The sequence below is a fragment of the Bombina bombina genome, chromosome 3, assembly GCF_027579735.1.
Source record: "Bombina bombina isolate aBomBom1 chromosome 3, aBomBom1.pri, whole genome shotgun sequence".
Classification (NCBI taxonomy): Eukaryota; Metazoa; Chordata; class Amphibia; order Anura; family Bombinatoridae; genus Bombina; species Bombina bombina.
Genome location: NC_069501.1, coordinates 1,249,023,435 through 1,249,043,480, shown reverse-complemented (window position 1 = coordinate 1,249,043,480; position 20,046 = coordinate 1,249,023,435).

The following is a 20,046-nucleotide window of genomic DNA, read 5'->3' as shown; positions in this document are numbered from 1 at the left end:
CTAGTGACCTTGTTTCGGTCTTTGCTTCCTTAGTTCCTTGGAGCATTGGACTCTGGTCTCATCTTCTGGTCGAGACTTGCAAGTTTTTCTCGTTGTCCATTTTACTTTGGACATTGTATGGTATCTCCCGGGGGTCTGATTTTATATCAGATGGGGGATTTCAGTTTCCAGGCTTGTTTAGTTGGGGGGTTTGGACCTCTCCTTGCTCTGGCTCTTCCGGTGGATGAGTTTTTCACTCAGTATTTCCTTTGTGGATCCCATTACGGGTTGTACCGGACTGTTCAGATCTAGAGCTGGTCCGGGGTTCCCCAGTTCCAGGAAACTTGGGCGATGTCCTTTGGTTGGGCTAGTTCAGTAGACCAGGTTTATCTGGGTGCCGATGCCCCTTGGGCTTTCCTTTTGCCTATGGTCGGTTTTCCATTGGTTGGCTTGCTGAAATAGAGTGATGACTTTGCTGTGCTGCAAGCGAAGGGGTTCGCTATGGAACCACTGCAGCTATGGCACCTTGTCTGGGTGCTAGCCAGTTAGATCTTCAGGGGATTCCTTCCAGGTCAGGGTGTTGGAGTTCTGTTCTCTCGGTTCAGCCTATGGCTGTGTCCTGGGGGCAGGTGCTCTGTCCTTCCGGCCCACTTGCCGGCTCCCCCTTGTCTTGGGGGGGACTAATATCCTTCTTTCGGAAGTGTGGTCCCTATCTTAGGGCTTCTCCTGGCTTCAGGAAGTTAGGACAGACGGGTTAACCTATTTTGGAGAGAGGTACGCTCTCTGGGTTGTTCTGTCTATTTGCAGAGTTGCTGGTTCCGCCTTGAGTCTATGTGGAGCCTTTAGCTAGACCTCTAGGTCTAAGGCCTTGTTGACGGTCTCCATGTGGTGTTTCGGGTTGGCACCCGAGCACTATTGTAATGGCTGTGCCATTTTTTTCCACTCGTTGTTTGAGCCTGGGGTTTTTCTGGTCCCCTGGTTTCAGACCTGCCGATGCTTGGGCTAGTCCGGCTGGAGGTAGGTCCCGGGATGCGTTGTTTTTCTCGGATTTTGGAGGCGCATTGTTCCTCATTGAGATTTTGGGCTCTCCTTTTTTTTTTCGAGACCTATGTGTAGGTCTAGCGGTTTCGGTTGCCTAAAGTAATAGTAATGGAGGTTTAGCACTCTACATTTTGGTAGCCGCTTCTAGCAAGTATTTATTCTGGTTCATCCTGAGGATGGCTGCATGTTCTTGACTCAGGTGTTTACCTCCTCTGTGTCTGCTACATGTACTTTTGCCAGATGGTTCTGAGTTTGGATGATGTTTGGTCTCCGTTTTCAGTTGTTCCTAGGCGCTGGTTGACTTGCGGCCTGGCAAGTGAAGGGTTGCTCTTTGAAACCAGCTACAGCTGTTTGCGCCTTGACACAGTGCTAGCTAGCTGTTCCACTCCTTTGCAGGATGTTGGGAGAAATGTTCTCTGTTCTGCTTCTGGTTCTAAACCTTGTGGTTTCTATTTGGATTGGGCATTGCCTCACCTTGTTGTCAGGACCCTTTTAGGTCTTGCGAGCTTGGTTTGATTGGGGGTTTTTCCTTTTATGGAGTTTGTGGGACCCTTCGGTTCCCATTTGGTTCTCATGGGCCTTATTCCTTTGGGAGTTTCGGCGGGGATCCCCTTTGCTAGTTAAGGGTGTGTGGTGGGGGACCGACTGTTGGGCGATGGTGTCTTCCAGAGGACTGTTGGCTAAGTTGTGTCTGTTGTTGCGGTCTCTACCTAGGTTTCCGGGCAATCTGCTGGTCAGTGTCCTTGGGGCCTTTTCCCTTTCTGTTTTTCTCGGCTTTGGACGAAGCTGGGTTTTTTGTTGGGTAGTGGTTTTCAGGCCTGGTGCCCTCAGAATTGTACCCTCCCGTTTTGATATTCAGTGTCCTCTATAGCTTGGGTATTGTTTTCTTAAAAGTAATGAATGCAGCTGTGGACTCTTTCCATTTAGGAAGAAAAACATAAATTATGCTTACCTGATCATTTTTCTTCCGATGGAAAGAGTCCACAGCTCCCCACCTGTCTTTTTTTATGTGGGACATCTTTGTTTTTTATTTTTCTGGCACCTTTTCACCCAGATATTTCTTCTACTGTTCCTTGTTCCTCAGCAGAATGACTGGGGGATGAGGAAAGTGGGAGGAGTATTTAAGCCTTTGGCTGGGTGTCTTTGCCTCCTCCTGGTGGCCCAAAAGTAATGAATGCAGCTGTGGATTCTTTCCATCGGAAGAAATTAAAATTATCAGGTAAACCTAATTTAAGTTTTTTTGCCAAGCAAGTATTACATTTTTAATCATGGGCAGTTGTTTCAGGCATATTTGTCTAAAAAATTTCAAGTCCTTTTCGTGTGATAAAGAAAGGTAGGTTTTGTAAAAAGTATAAAAATTTTGGAAGGACCAACATCTTTATTAAATTAATTTTATCGAACCCAGAAAGTGGAAATTTAACCCAAGTCACCATGTCTTTAGAAATCTTCCTTAACAAATGCGAGTAATTTATTGAGTACCATTCATTGGGGTTGTTTGTAAATTTGATGCCCAGATGTTTTAGTTCATTTTTGGTTTCCCTAAAAGGGCAATTTTGGCAACTATTTTTATTTTTGTAGATCCAGAAAATGTCAGATTTTTTTTAAGTTAACCTTATAACCGGAAAATGTGCTAAAATGGGGATATATTTTTTAGAATCTTGTATTACTACCAGAAGATCATTGACATATAATAATAAGGTGGTATTTCTTTATCCTAGCCAGGCACCTTCAATGTCCTTCCTAAGAGTAATTGTCAAAGGTTCTATTACCAAGTTAATTAAATATGGTGATAGGGGGCATCCCTGTCTTGTCGCTTTCTCTAAATTAAAATTAGGGGTGGGAAATCCATTATACTATAATATAAGTCATAGGATCCCTGTAAATAGTTTGAATAAATCTATAAAAATGCCCACCTAAACCAAATTTTTGACAAGTAGTAAAAATTTTGGTCCCATGTAACTGAGTCAAATGCCTTCTCAGCATCAATTGCCACCACAACTTTATCTTTTTTAAATTATGGCTCTTTTTTTGTATTTGGGACCAATAATAATCTAGAATTAATTGGCGTTTACGTAAATTCACTGTAGAATTTCTACCTGGCATGAAGCCCACTTAGTCTTTATGTATTAATGGGTCTATCAGTTTTTTAAATCTTTGGGCTATAATGTTAGTAAGTAGTTTATAATCATTATTTAGGAGGGAAATTGCTCTATATGTATCCAGGTTTTCTGGATCTTTGTCCTTCTTTGGGACCAACACAATTAGAGAGACTGTGAAATATGGCGATTGTAGATTTCCATTAATGTATATTTCATTAAAGAGGTTTTCTAAGGCTCGCACTATGGGCAAGATTACATATGTGGCGTTGCCCGCAATAGCCTGTGATGCCAGTTTTTATGCGGTTTTGGTATCACATATACTGTGCTGCATATAAATGCAGCACGTATATTTCAACCGTCGCCAGCAATTTTTACTCCCATAAGCTAACATAGAGCCGCGTCGCAAATCGGTATCACATATTCAGTGCAAGGATTTACGCAGCAAAAATGGGGACATTTTACTCCATTTTCATCTCTCCACACATAGGCAGGTGCAGCAAGACTTGCGCTGAGTATGTGAGTACCGTAACCCCCTGAAAATAGTAACTAACACCTAACGCATGTGCAATATCTATCTACCTGTCAACCTCTAACCCCCACCACAATAACTAATAAATTATATTAACCCCTAATCCGCCAACCCCACATCGCAAAACATTTAATTAACCTATTAACCCCTAATCCACCAACCCACCACAACGCTATATACCTAATACAGTGATATATTCCTAAACTGCCATCAGCCCACAACGCAATATACCTTAATAAACTATTAACCCCTAATCCACCATTCACCCATATCACAAAGTACCTATTAAAACTGCCATCCCCCACCAACGCAATAAACTTAATTAACCTGTTAACCCCTAATCCGCTATAAACCCACATCGCAACAAACCTAATAAATCTATTAACCCCTAATCTGCCAACCCCCCACAATGAAAATAATTACTAAGCCCCCTAACCTAACACCCCTTAAATTAACCACAATTTACCTAAATTAAAAAATACTAAACTACAAACAATTAAAATAAAAAAGCTAAGATTAAATTAATCTAAGATTACAAAAAATAAAAAGTCTAACATTACATAAAATAATAAACCAAATGATCAAAAATAAAAAAATTAAACCTAATCCCTATGAAAATAAAAAACCACCCTTAAAATAAAAACACCCCCTAATCTAATGCTAAACTACCGAGAGCCCTTAAAAGGGCCTTTTGTAGGGCATTGCCCTAAGTTAAACAACTCTTTTACCTTAGGTTTTTTACCCCCTCTAACAGAAAACCCCCCACCTACCAAACCCCCCAAAATAAAAAACCTAACTCTAAAAAATCCTAAACTAACCATTGCCCCTAAAGGGGCATTTGTATGGGCATTGCCCTTGAAAAGGGCATTCATCTCTTTTTCAAAGTCCCATTAAATCCCTAATCTAAAAAAAAACAAGCCCCCAAAAAATAAAAAATAAAAAGGCCTAAGTCTAACCCCCAGATATGTACTCACGGTTCCTGAAGTCCAGCGGTGAAGTCTTCTTCCAAGCGACGATATCTTCTATCTTCTTCCAGGAACAAGCTGGCGCGGAACTGAAGACCAGTGACCACGGAAGTGAAGACCATGGAGCGTGGTAATCCTCTTTGTACGATCACCACCGCACACTGAGGATTTAATTCAAGGTACGCGTTTAAATATGGGGTACCTTGCATTCCTATTGGCTGATTTGAGTCTTCAAATTCAAATCAGCCAATAGGATGAGAGCTACTGAAATCCAATTGGCTGATTTGAACAGCCAATAGGATTTCAGTAACTCTCATTGAGAAAAAGCGCTGAATGCCCTTTTAAGCACAGTAAAAGTGCTGAATGCCCTTTTAAGAACAATGCCCATACAAATGCCCCTTTAGGGGCAATGGGTAGTTTAGGTTTTTTTAGTGTTAGGTTTTTTATTTTGGGGGGTTTGGTGGGTGGGGGGTTTTACTGTTAGAGGGGGGCTTAGTATGTTTAAGGTAAAAGAGCTGTTTAACTTAGGGCAGTGCCCTTCAAAAGGCCTTAAAGGGACAGTAAACCTCAAAAATAATGTTATATAATTCTGCACATAGTGCAGAATTATATAACATTATATTAGCAAAAACATTATAAAACATAATATACCCTTTTAATTTTTTTAAAAAACAGCTGTTTTACAGACCCGCTCTCTGTGCTCTTCTGAGCGGGTCTGTTTTTTTCACACAGCGCATCGGGCCAGCTGTATAGTCACAGCCCGGCCCAACCGCGTCATTACACTCAGTGCAGCTCGCTTCCGCTGTCAGACAGAGCAGGAGCGAGCTGCACTTAGTGTTATGGCGCGGTCGGGCCAGGCTGTGACTATACAGCTGGCCCGATGCGCTGTGTGAAAAAAACAGACCCGCTCAGAAGAGCACAGAGAGCGGGTCTGTAAAAACATAATTTATGCTTACCTGATAAATTTATTTCTCTTGTAGTGTATCCAGTCCACGGATCATCCATTACTTATGGGATATTCTCCTCCCCAACAAGACGTTGCAAGAGGATCACCCACAGCAGAGCTGCTATATAGCTCCTCCCCTCAGTGTCATATCCAGTCATTCGACCGAAACAAACCGAGAAAGGAGAGACCATAGGGTGCAGTGGTGACTGAAAATTGATTAAAATTTAGACCTGCCATAAAAGGACAGGGCGGGCCGTGGACTGGATACACTACAAGAGAAATACATTTATCAGGTAAGCATAAATTATGTTTTCTCTTGTTAAGTGTATCCAGTCCACGGATCATCCATTACTTATGGGATACCAATACCAAAGCTAAAGTACACGGATGATGGGAGGGACAAGGCAGGAACTCAAATGGAAGGAACCACTGCCTGAAGAACCTTTCTCCCAAAAACAGCCTCCGAAGAAGCAAAAGTATCAAATTTGTAAAATTTTGAAAAGGTATGAAGCGAAGACCAAGTCACAGCCTTGCAAATATGTTCAACAGAGGCCTCATTTTTAAAGGCCCAGGTGGAAGCCACAGCTCTAGTAGAATGAGCTGTAATTCTTTCAGGGGGCTGCTGTCCAGCAGTCTCATACGCTAAACGGATTATACTCCGAAGCCAAAAAGACAGAGAGGTTGCCGAGGCCTTTTGACCTCACCTCTGTCCAGAGTAAACAACAAACAGGTTAGATGTTTGACGGAAATTTTTAGTAGCCTGCAAGTAAAACTTCAATGCACGGACTACGTCTAGATTATGCAAAAGACTTTCCTTCTTTGATGAAGGATTAGGGCATAATGACGGAACAACAATCTCTTGATTGATATTCTTGTTAGAAACCACCTTAGGTAAAAACCCAGGTTTTGTACGCAGAACTACTTTATCTGAATGAAAGATCAGATAAGGAGAATCACAATGTAAGGCAGATAACTCAGAGACTCTTCGAGCCGAGGAAATAGCCCTCAAAAAAAGAACTTTCCATGATAGAAGTTTGATATCAATGGAATGAAGGGGTTCAAACGGAACTCCTTGAAGAACTTTAAGAACTAAGTTTAAGCTCCATGGAGGAGCAACAGGTTTAAACACAGGCTTAATTCTAACTAAAGCCTGACAAAATGCCTGAACGTCTGGAACGTCTGCCAGACGCTTGTATAAAAGAATAGACAGAGCAGAAATCTGTCCCTTTAAAGAACTAGCTGATAATCCTTTATCCAAACCCTCTTGGAGGAAGGACAATATTCTAGGAATCCTAACCCTACTCCATGCGTAATTCTTGGATTCACACCAATGAAGATATTTACGCCATATCTTGTGGTAAATTTTCCTGGTGACAGGCTTTCGTGCCTGTATTAAGGTATCAATTACTGACTCGGAGAAGCCACGCTTTGATAGGATCAAGCGTTCAATCTCCATGCAGTCAGTCTCAGAGAAAGTAGATTCAGATGATTGAAAGGACCTTGTATTAGAAGGTCTTGTCTCAGAGGCAGAGTCCATGGTGGAAAGGATGACATGTCCACTAGGTCTGCATACCAGGTCCTGCGTGGCCACGCAGGCGCTATCAATATCACCGAAGCTCTCTCCTGTTTAATTTTGGCAATCAGACGAGGGAGCAGAGGAAACGGTGGAAACACATAAGCCAGGTTGAAGAACCAAGGCGCTGCTAGAGCATCTATCAGTGTCGCTTCTGGGTCCCTGGACCTGGATCCATAACAAGGAAGCTTGGCATTCTGGCGAGACGCCATGAGATCCAGTTCTGGTTTGCCCCAACGGAAAACCAATTGAGCAAACACCTCCGGATGGAGTTCCCACTCCCCCGGATGAAAAGTCTGACGACTTAGAAAATCCGCCTCCCAGTTCTCTACCCCTGGGATATGGATCGCTGACAGGTGGCAAGAGTGAGTCTCTGCCCAGCAAATTATCTTGGAGACTTCTGACATCGCTAGGGAACTCCTGGTCCCCCCTTGATGGTTGATGTAAGCCACAGTCGTGATGTTGTCCGACTGAAATCTGATGAACCTCAGTTCTGCTAACTGAGGCCAAGCCAGAAGAGCATTGAATATTGCTCTTAACTCCAGAATATTTATTGGAAGGAGTTTCTCCTCCTGAGTCCATGAGCCCTGAGCCTTCAGGGAGTTCCAGACTGCACCCCAACCTAGAAGGCTGGCGTCTGTTGTTACAATGGTCCAATCTGGCCTACGAAAGGTCATACCTTTGGACAGATGGATCCGAGATAACCACCAGAGAAGAGAAGCTCTGGTTTCCTGGTCCAGATTTAGTAGAGGGGACAAATCTTTGTAATCCCTATTCCACTGGCTGAGCATGCATAATTGCAGCGGTCTGAGATGCAGGCACGCAAATGGCGCTATGTCCATCGCCGCCACCATTAAGCCGATTACTTCCATGCACTGAGCCACCGGAATGGAGTGAAGAACACGGCAAGCATTTAGAAGTTTTGATAACCTGGACTCCGTCAGGTAAATTTTCATTTCTATAGAATCTATCAGAGTCCCTAGGAAGGAAACCCTTGTGAGAGGGGATAGAGAACTCTTTTCTTCGTTCACTTTCCACCCATGCGACCTCAGAAATGCCATGACTATCTCTGTATAAGACTTGGCAATTTGAAAGCTTGAGGCCTGTATCAGGATGTCGTCTAGATAGGGAGCCACCGCTATGCCTCGCGGCCTTAGAACCGCCAGGAGAGAGCCCAGAACCTTTGTAAAAATTCTTGGGGCTGTAGCCAACCCGAATGGGAGAGCTACAAACTGGTAATGCCTGTCTAGAAAGGCAAACCTCAGGAACCGATGATGATTCTTGTGAATCGGAATGTGAAGGTAAGCATCCTTTAAGTCCACTGTGGTCATGAACTGACCCTCTTGGATCATGGGTAGGATGGTTCGAATAGTTTCCATCTTGAATGATGGAACTCTGAGGAATTTGTTTAGGATCTTTAAATCCAAAATTGGTCTGAAGGTTCCGTCTTTTTTGGGAACCACAAACAGATTTGAATAAAATCCCTGTCCTTGCTCCGTCCGCGGAACTGGACGGATCACTCCCATTACAAGGAGGTCTTGCACGCAGCTTAGAAATTACTCTTTCTTTATCTGGTTCGCAGATAATCTTGAAAGGTGAAATCTCCCTTGTGGGGGAGAAGCTTTGAAGTCCAGAAGATATCCCTGAGATATGATCTCCAACGCCCAGGGATCCTGAATATCTCTTGCCCACGCCTGGGCGAAGAGAGAGAGTCTGCCCCCTACTAGATCCGTTGTCGGATAGGGGGCCGCTCCTTCATGCTGTCTTGGAGGCAGCAGCAGGCTTTCTGGCCTGCTTGCCCTTGTTCCAGGCCTGGGTAGGTTTCCAGGCCTGCTTAGATTGAGCAAAAGTTCCCTCTTGTCTTGAGGTAGAGGGAGTTGATGTTGCACCTGCCTTGAAGTTTCGAAAGGCACGAAAATTAGACTGTTTGGCCTTTGATTTGGCCCTGTCCTGAGGAAGGGTATGACCCTTACCTCCAGTAATGTCAGCAATAATTTCCTTCAAACCAGGCCCGAATAAGGTCTGCCCCTTGAAAGGAATGTTGAGTAATTTAGACTTCGAAGTCACATCAGCTGACCAGGATTTAAGCCATAGCGCCCTGCGCGCCTGGATGGCGAATCCGGAATTTTTAGCCGTTAGTTTAGTCAAATGAACAACGGCATCAGAAACAAAAGAGTTAGCTAGCTTAAGTGTTCTAAGCTTGTCAATAATTTCAGTCAATGGAGCTGTATGGATGGCCTCTTCCAGGGCCTCAAACCAGAATGCCGCTGCAGCAGTGACAGGCGCAATGCATGCAAGGGGCTGTAAAATAAAACCTTGTTGAATAAACATTTTCTTTAGGTAACCCTCTAATTTTTTATCCATTGGATCTGAAAAAGCACAACTGTCCTCAACAGGGATAGTGGTACGCTTTGCTAAAGTAGAAACTGCTCCCTCCACCTTAGGGACTGTCTGCCATAAGTCCCGTGTAGTGGCATCTATTGGAAACATTTTACTAAATATAGGAGGTGGGGAAAAGGGCACACCGGGTCTATCCCACTCCTTACTAATGATTTCTGTAAGCCTTTTAGGTATTGGAAAAACATCAGTGCTCGCCGGCACTGCATAGTATTTATCCAGCCTACACAATTTCTCTGGCACTGCAATTGTGTCACAGTCGTTCAGAGCAGCTAATACCTCCCCAAGCAATGTACGGAGGTTCTCAAGCTTAAATTTAAAATTAGAAATCTCTGAATCAGGTCTCCCCGATTCAGAGACGTCACCCACAGACTGAAGCTCTCCATCCTCAGGTTCTGCATATTGTGACGCAGTATCAGACATGGCTCTTACAGCATCTACGCGCTCTGTATCTCGTCTAACCCCAGAGCTATCGCGCTTGCCTCTTATTTCAGGCAATCTGGCTAATACCTGTGACAGGGTATTATTCATGATTGCAGCCATGTCCTGCAAAGTAATCGCTATGGGCATCCCTGATGTACTTGGCGCCATATTAGCGTGCGTCCCTCGAGCGGGAGGCGAAGGGTCCGACACGTGGGGAGAGTTAGTCGGCATAACTTCCCCCTCGACAGACCCCTCTGGTGACAATTCTTTTATAGATAAAGACTGATTTTTACTGTTTAAAGGGACACTGTACCCAAAAAATTTCTTTTGTGATTCAGATTTAGCATGAAATTTTAAGCAACTTTCTAATTTACTCCTATTATCAAATTGTCTTCATTCTCTTGGTATCTTTATTTGAAATGCAAGAATGTAAGTTTAAATGCCGGCCCATTTTTGGTGAACAACCTGGGTTGTCCATGCTGATTGGTGGATAAATTCATCAACCAATAAAAAAGTGCTGTCCAGAGTACTGAAACCAAAAAAAAGCTTAGATGCCTTCTTTTTCAAATAATGATAGCAATAGAATGAAGAAAAATTGATAATAGGAGTAAATTAGAAAGTTGCTTAAAATTTCATGCTCATTCTGAATCACGAAAGAAATATTTTGGGTACAGTGTCCCTTTAACCCCTTAACGACCGAGGACGTGCAGGGTACGTCCTCAAAAAAAAGGCAGTTAACGCCTGAGAACGTACTCTGCACGTCCTCGGTGTGGAAAGCAGCTGGAAGTGATCCTGCTCACTTCCAGCTGCTTTCCGGTTATTGCAGTGATGCCTCGATATGGAGGCATCCTGCAATAACCGTTTAAGCCATCCGGTGCAGAGAGAGCCACTCTGTGGCCCTCTCTGCACCGGAGATCGGTGGCTTATAGCGTTGGTGGGTGGGAGCCGGACCGGGAGGCGGCCATCGATGGCCCTTCGTGATGTGGAGGGGGGCGGGATCGTGGGCGGGGAGGCCAGGGGGCGCGCACTGACGCGCGCACGTGCACGGGAGGGCGGGGGCGGGCGCGTGCACGGGGAGGGAGCGGGTGGGAACCGCTACACTACAGAAAAAAATTGTAGGAAAATGATAAAAAAATTGTAAAAAAATAAACAAATCAAACGAAAAAAATAAATCAGTTAGGTGGTGGGTGTTGGGCTGTGGGGAGGGGGAAGCTACACTACAGAAAAAACGGGTAAAAAATTAAATAAAACATATTTTTTTGCAAACTGAGTACTGGCAAACAGCTGCCAGTACCCAAGATGGCCCCCAATAAGGCAGAGGGGAGGGTTAGAGAGCGGTTTTGGGGGGATCAGGGAGGTTGGGGGCTAAGGGGGGGATCCTACACAGTAGCATATGTAAATATGCTAAAAAATAAATAAAATTTATTTTAGTACTTTTATTTTAGTACTGGCAGACTTTCTGCTAGTACTTAAGATGGCGGGGACAATTGTGGGGTGGGGGAGGGAAGGGAGCTGTTTGGGAGGGATCAGGGGGTGGGATGTGTCAGGTGGGAGGCTGATCTCTACACTAAAGCTAAAATTAACCCTGCAAGCTCCCTACAAACTCCCTAATTAACCCCTTCACTGCTAGCCATAATACACGTGTGAGGCGCAGCAGCATTTAGCGGTCTTCTAATTACCAGAAAGCAACGCCAAAGTCATATATGTCTGCTATTTCTGAACAAAGGAGATCCCAGAGAAGCATTTACAACCATTTGTACCATAACTGCACAAACTGTTTGTAAATGTTTTCAGTGAGAAACCTAAAATTGTGAAAAATGTAACTTTTTTTTTTAATTTGATCGCATTTGGCGGTAAAATGGTGGCATGAAATATACCAAAATGGGCCTAGATCAATACTTTGGGTTGTGTACTACACTATACTAAAGCTAAAATTAACCATACAAGCTCCCTACAAGCTCCCTAATTAACCCCTGCACTGCTGGGCATAATACACGTGTGGTGCGCAGCAGCATTTAGTGGCCTTCTAATTACCAAAAAGCAATGCCAAAGCCATATATGGCTGCTATTTCTGAACAAAGGGGATCCCAGAGAAGCATTTACAACCATTTGTGCCATAATTGCACAAGCTGTTTGTAAATCATTTTAGTGAGAAACCTAAAATTGTGAAAAATGTAACGTTTTTTTTTTATTTGATCGCATTTGGCGGTGAAATGGTGGCATGAAATATACCAAAATTGGCCTAGATCAATACTTGGGGTTGTCTACTACACTACACTAAAGCTAAAATTAACCCTACAAGCTCCCTAAAAGCTCCCTAATTAACCCCTTAACTGCTAGGCATAATACACGTGTGGTGCGCAGTGGCATTTAGCGGCCTTCTAATTACCAAAAAGCAATGCCAAAGCTATATATGTCTGCTATTTCTGAACAAAGGGGATCCCAGAGAAGAATTTACAACCATTTATGCCATAATTGCACAAGCTGTTTGTAAATAATTTCAGTGAGACACCGAAAGTTTGTGAAAAAATTTGTGAAAAAGTGAACGATTTTTTGTATTTGATCGCATTTGGCGGGGGAATGGTGGAATGAAATATACCAAAATTGGCCTAGATCAATACTTTGGGATGTCTACTAAAAAAAAATATATACATTTCAAGGGATATTCAGCGATACCTGAAAGATATTAGTGTTCTAATGTAACTAGCGCTAATTTTGAAAAAAAATGGTTTGCAAATAGCAAAGTGCTACTTGTATTTATGGCCCTATAACTTGCAAAAAAAGCAAAGAAGATGTAAACATTGGGTATTTCTAAACTCAGGACAAAATTTAGAAACTATTTAGCATGGGTGTTTTTTGGTGGTTGTAGATATGTAACAGATTTTTGGGGTCAAAGTTAGAAAAAGTGTGTTTTTTTCCATTTTTCCTCATATTTTATAATTTTTTTATAGTAAATTATAAGATATGATTAAAATAATGGTATCTTTAGAAATTCCATTTAATGGCGAGAAAAACGGTATATAATATGTGTGGGTACAGTAAATGAGCAAGAGGAAAATTACAGCTAAACACAAACACCGCAAAAATGTAAAAATAGCCTTGGTCCCAAACAGACAGAAAATGGAAAAGTGCTGTGGTCATTAAGGGGTTAAGGTGAAATCAATACATTTAGTACACATTCTCCTATGGGGCTCCACCATGGCTTTTAAACATAATGAACAAGTAGTTTCCTCTGTGTCAGACATGTTTGTACAGACTAGCAATGAGACTAGCAAGCTTGGAAAACACTTTAAACCAAGTTAACAAGCAATATAAAAAACGTTACTGTGCCTTTAAGAGAAACAAATTTTGCAAAATTTGAAATAATAGTGAAAAAAGGCAGTTACACAAACGAAATTTTTTACAGTGTATGTAACAAGTTAGCAGAGCATTGCACCCACTTGCAAATGGAGGATTAACCCCTTAATACCAAAAACGGAATAATAAATGACAAAAAACGTTTTTAAACACAGTCACAACAACTGCCACAGTCTACTGTGGTTGTTACCCTCCTCAAACACGACTTTTGAAGCCTTTAGAGCCCTTCAAAGATGTCCTGCATCAAGCAGAAGGAAGCAGAATGTCTCTGTCTGTAATTTTAGCTGCGCAGAAAAGCGCTAAAATAGGCCCCTCCCACTCATATCACAACAGTAGAAAACCTCAGGAAACTGTTTCTAGGCAAAATTCAAGCCAGCCATGTGGAGAAAAAACTAGGCCCCAATAAGTTTTGTCACCAAACATATATAAAAACGATTAACATGCCAGCAAACGTTTTATATTACACTTTTATAAGAGTATGTATCTCTGTTAATAAGCCTGATACCAGTCGCTATTAAATCACTGCATTTAGGCTTAACTTACATTAATCCGGTATCAGCAGCATTTTTCTAGCAAGTTCCATCCCTAGAAATATGTTTACTTCACATACCTTATTGCAGGAAAACCTGCACGCCATTCCCTCTCTGAAGTTACCTCACTCCTCAGAATATGTGAGAACAGCAATGGATCTTAGTTACTTCTGCTAAGATCATAGAAATTACAGGCAGATTCTTCTTCTAATGCTGCCTTTGATAAAACAGTACACTCCGGTACCATTTAAAAATAATAAACTTTTGATTGAAGTTAAAAACTAACTATAATACACCACACTCCTCTTACTACATCCATCTTTGTTGAAAGTTGCAAGAGAATGACTGGATATGACACTGAGGGGAGGAGCTATATAGCAGCTCTGCTGTGGGTGATCCTCTTGCAACGTCCTGTTGGGGAGGAGAATATCCCATAAGTAATGGATGATCCGTGGACTGGATACACTTAACAAGAGAAACAGCTGTTTTTTTTTAAAAATGAAAAGGGTATATTATGTTTTATAATGTTTGCACTAATATAATGTTATATAATTCTGCACTATGTGCAGAATTATATAACATTATTTTTAAGGTTTACTGACACTTTAAGGGCTATTGGTAGTTTAGCATTAGATTAGGGGGTGTTTTTATTTAGGGGGGGCTTTTTATTTTCATAGGGATTAGTTTTAATTTTTTATTTTTGATAATTTGGTTTATTATTTTATGTAATGTTAGACTTTTTTATTTTTTGTAATCTTAGATTAATTTAATTTTAGTTTTTTTTTAAATTTTTAAATAATGTTAGCTTTTTTATTTTAATTGTTTGTAATTTAGTATTTTTAAATTTAGGTAATTGGGGTTAATTTAGAGGGTGTTAGGTTAGGGGGTTTAGTATTTTAATTAGTTATTTGCATTGTGTGGGTTTGGCAGTTTTTTTAATAGTTTTATTAGGATTATTGCGTTGTGTGGGTTTGGCATTTTAGGGGTTAATAGATTCATAAGGTTTGTTGCGATGTGGGTTAATGGCAGATTAGGGGTTAATAGTTTTAATAGGGACGTTGGTGAATGGCGGATTAGGGGTTAATATATTTATTAGGTAGTTTGCGATTTTGGGTTTGGCAGGTTTAGGGGTTAATACTTTTATTAGGTAGATCACGATGTGGGTGAATGGCGGATTAGGGGTTAATAGTTTAATTAGGCATATTGCGTTGTGGGGGGTTGTCGGTTTAGGGGTTAATACTTTTATTATTAGTTCTGATGTGGGTTTTAATGGCGGATATAGGGGTTTTTTACATGTCGGGTTTATACTTGGGAGCAGGTTAGACTTTTACTGGAGATTTTACATTTATTTTTATTTTCTTAGGCACCGGCAGTTTCTACAGGGAGTGCAGAATTATTAGGCAAGTTGTATTTTTGAGGATTAATTTTATTATTGAACAACAACCATGTTCTCAATGAACCCAAAAAACTCATTAATATCAAAGCTGAATATTTTTGGAAGTAGTTTTTAGTTTGTTTTTAGTTATAGCTATTTTAGGGGGATATCTGTGTGTGCAGGTGACTATTACTGTGCATAATTATTAGGCAACTTAACAAAAAACAAATATATACCCATTTCAATTATTTATTTTTACCAGTGAAACCAATATAACATCTCAACATTCACAAATATACATTTCTGACATTCAAAAACAAAACAAAAACAAATCAGTGACCAATATAGCCACCTTTCTTTGCAAGGACACTCAAAAGCCTGCCATCCATGGATTCTGTCAGTGTTTTGATCTGTTCACCATCAACATTGCATGAAGCAGCAACCACAGCCTCCCAGACACTGTTCAGAGAGGTGTACTGTTTTCCCCTCCTTGTAAATCTCACATTTGATGATGGACCACAGGTTCTCAATGGGGTTCAGATCAGGTAAACAAGGAGGCCATGTCATTAGATTTTCTTCTTTTATACCCTTTCTTGCCAGCCACGCTGTGGAGTACTTGGACGCGTGTGATGGAGCATTGTCCTGCATGAAAATCATCCATCTGGCCCATCAAGACTCACTCTCATTTCATCAGTCCATAAAACCTTAGAAAAATCAGTCTTGAGATATTTCTTGGCCCAGTCTTGACGTTTCAGCTTGTGTGTCTTGTTCAGTGGTGGTCGTCTTTCAGCCTTTCTTACCTTGGCCATGTCTCTGAGTATTGCACACCTTGTGCTTTTGGGCACTCCAGTGATGTTGCAGCTCTGAAATATGGCCAAACTAGTGGCAAGTGGCATCTTGGCAGCTGCACGCTTGACTTTTCTCAGTTCATGGGCACACGCTTCTTGACTATTTTGAATGAAACGCTTGATTGTTCGATGATCACGCTTCAGAAGCTTTGCAATTTTAAGAGTGCTGCATCCCTCTGCAAGATATCTCACTATTTTTGACTTTTCTGAGCCTGTCAAGTCCTTCTTTTGACCCATTTTGCCAAAGGAAAGGAAGTTGCCTAATAATTATGCACACCTGATATAGGTTGTTGATGTCATTAGACCACACCCCTTCTCATTACAGAGATGCACTTCACCTAATATGCTTAATTGGTAGTAGGCTTTCGAGCCTATACAGCTTGGAGTAAGACAACATGCATAAAGAGGATGATGTGGTCAAAATACTCATTTGCCTAATAATTCTGCACTCCCTGTAAAGTGCTGTAAGTCACTGGTGACTACAGAAATTTGTATTTACGCTCATTTCTGGACATCACTAGTATATCCGACTTACGGCACTTTATGAACTGCCGGCGGGGTTTATGTGATACCCCGATGTAGGAGGTGAAATTACGGGTGGTGAGGGTTTCAGCAGTTGTGCTGAAGCTTGAGCAGCATATGTAATCTCGCCCTATATCTGCACCTAGGATTTTGTATAGTTGTGCTGGGGTCTGATCTGGGCCAGGCACTTTATTCATTGCAGGTTGCCCTATTGATTTTAAGATTTCCTCTTGCGTAATAGCACTATTTAATAGAGACTATGGGGCCGATTTGTCAAGGGACGAATGACCCCTGATGTCCCTGTTTCCGCGTGAGTCTTCAGGCTCGCCGAAAACAGCAGTTATGAAGCAGCGGTCTTAAGACTGCTGCTCCTTAACTGGTCCGCTGCCTCTGAGGCTACGGACATCAATCCGCCAGATCCTATACGATCGGCTGATTGACACCCCCTGCTAGTGGTCTATTGGCCGCGAATCTGCAGGGGGCAGCATTGCACAAGCAGTTCACTCACCTGCTTGTGCAATGTTAAATGCCTATAGAGTATGCTGTCGGCATTCAGCGATGTCTCGCGGACATGATATACTACAGCGTATCATGTCCGCCAGACTTTGATAAATCGGCCCCATTGCCTCATTAGTTATTTTTGGTCTCAATGTATTTTTCCCATAGAATAACTGATGGGGAGCTTACATAAGAATTGTAGCAATTATGAAGGGTATTGGCTAATTTTACATCCCTGGCTTGCATTTTTCATTTCCTTTTAACTAGGTAGGCTTTTATTTCACGTCTTGTCACAGCCTTGAATGACTCCCACTAAACATCTCATTTGTCTCTATATGAATTATTAAAATAACAAAAGTCTCTCCAGTTTTGTTTCAACCAATTTTTAAAATGTGTATCCGACTCTAAGAAATTTGGAATTAAAACTGGGCGTTTTTATTGTTCCCCTGTCTATAAAACTGTAGGTTAAGAGAGATGATTGCATGATCCGAGATCTCAATTTCTTTAATATCTGATTTCATCTCTAATCATAACACCTTTTCTGAAATAAAAAATGTGTCAATTCTAGACATAGTTTTAAATGAGTGAGTCTCACACCAAAAGAGTTTGGCATCCGCATTTTGTATCCTCCAGATATTTTAGCCTCTTGTCTACTGTTTTTGTTTAAAGATGGTTTCAGTCTATCTAACGCTGGGTGCACCACGGGATTCAAATCTCCTGCTAGCACTACATTTTTTGTACTATATTGTAAAAGTTTTCTTTGTAGCCCTTCCCAGAAACCCCTACAATTCTATTTGGCTCATATACATTACAAATAACTACTTGTACATTTTTTGTCTCTATTTGCATTATAATATATCTTGTTCTTTATCCATATCTACTGATAATACCTTGAAGCTTACATTTTTATGAAATAGGATTATTTGTATTTAAAAGGTTTTTGACATGCTATATATGTTTATTCACTTTTTAAACATATGATTTATAATATTAGCAGCGATAGTCGATCATTAGTCATTTACAATTTCATCCACTAGATGGCGATAGCTCTATTTATATCCTATTTTATTAAAACAACAGTCTTATTTATGGTCACTGTGTTTTGCCCAGAAGATAGCAGAAGTGATAAAGTATATGCAGTATATTTAATGAAATAGGAATATGGATATTACATGTACAATATTATTGCTATTATAATTCTCCCTTTAGTTTGATTAGATGATTTTTTAAAGGTATATTTGCTGTGTTCTGAAGTGGGTGGTTGTTTTACTTATTGACTATTGTTTGTTTAAAAGTCTTTAATGTACAGCAGTACCTTGTAGAATGCTCATCTGGAAAACAAAATAACACAGTGAAACAAAGTTAGCCCCTCGCAACCAAATATCATGAGGTCTTCAGAATAAGGACATTATCCATTGTGATCTATTTTATGAATATAGATATATATTAAAAACAATTCAAATCATGCTCAATCTGATAAAGTCTTAAAGGGATGGGGTTTTTTATATGCATGGTTAAGTATTGCATTTTAAGTACTGTATCTCTATACAAAAGAGAGGTTTTAAAAAAAGGCACAGATCACAAGTTTTCAAGACAATGAGGTTTCTGCATTAAAAACATTTTAAACTTATTTCTTTTATACAGTTGGACAATTGCAGTCATCTTTAAAATCTTCATGAGTATTTTTTATCTCCTCTGCTGAGGCCATTTAGGGACAGATATAAATGTTCTTCTGCACTGATCAAGCAATCGCTGTGTATCATGTTATAGGGTGAGAATGAAATAATCTTGCATGATCTGCTCCAGTCTCATTAATGGCAGTTAACAAAAGAATGCAGTTGAGTTAGAGATGTGAAACACATTTTTTTCTTTCCCGATTTAATATATCAATATTACAAATAGCACTGAAAGATTTTGCACGTTTGCAGATCTGATGTTAAGTGTTGATGCATGAAAATATGCTTTACAAAACACATCAAATTATATTAAAATAATGTACTTCTCACACATACTGTACATATTAAATGTAAAATAAAGGTTTATTATTAAAAAATATATGTTTTAACAGTGGTTTAAAGGGATATGTATATGACAAGATAGGGGACTTGGAAAGGTTCAAAGGTGTATGTATACAGGGAGTGCAGAATTATTAGGCAAATGAGTATTTTGACCACATCATCCTCTTTATGCATGTTGTCTTACTCCAAGCTGTATAGGCTCGAAAGCCTACTACCAATTAAGCATATTAGGTGATGTGCATCTCTGAAATGAGAAGGGGTGTGGTCTAATGACATCAACACCCTATATCAGGTGTGCATAATTATTAGGCAACTTCCTTTCCTTTGGCAAAATGGGTCAAAAGAAGGACTTGACTGGCTCAGAAAAGTCAAAAATAGTGAGATATCTTGCAGAGGGATGCAGCACTCTTAAAATTGCAAAGCTTCTGAAGCGTGATCATCGAACAATCAACCGTTTCATTCAAAATAGTCAACAGGGTCGCAAGAAGCGTGTGGAAAAACCAAGGCACAAAATAACTGCCCATGAACTGAGAAAAGTCAAGCGTGCAGCTGCCAAGATGCCACTTGCCACCAGTTTGGCCAGTTTCAGAGCTGCAACATCACTGGAGTGCCCAAAAGCACAAGGTGTGCAATACTCAGAGACATGGCCAAGGTAAGAAAGGCTGAAAGACGACCACCACTGAACAGGACACACAAGCTGAAACGTCAAGACTGGGCCAAGAAATATCTCAAGACTGATTTTTCTAAGGTTTTATGGACTGATGAAATGAGAGTGAGTCTTGATGGGCCAGATGGATGGGCCCGTGGCTGGATTGGTAAAGGGCAGAGAGCTCCAGTCCGACTCAGACGCCAGCAAGGTGGAGGTGGAGTACTGGTTTGGGCTAGTATCATCAAAGATGAGCTTGTGGGGCCTTTTCGGGTTGAAGATGGAGTCAAGCTCAACTCC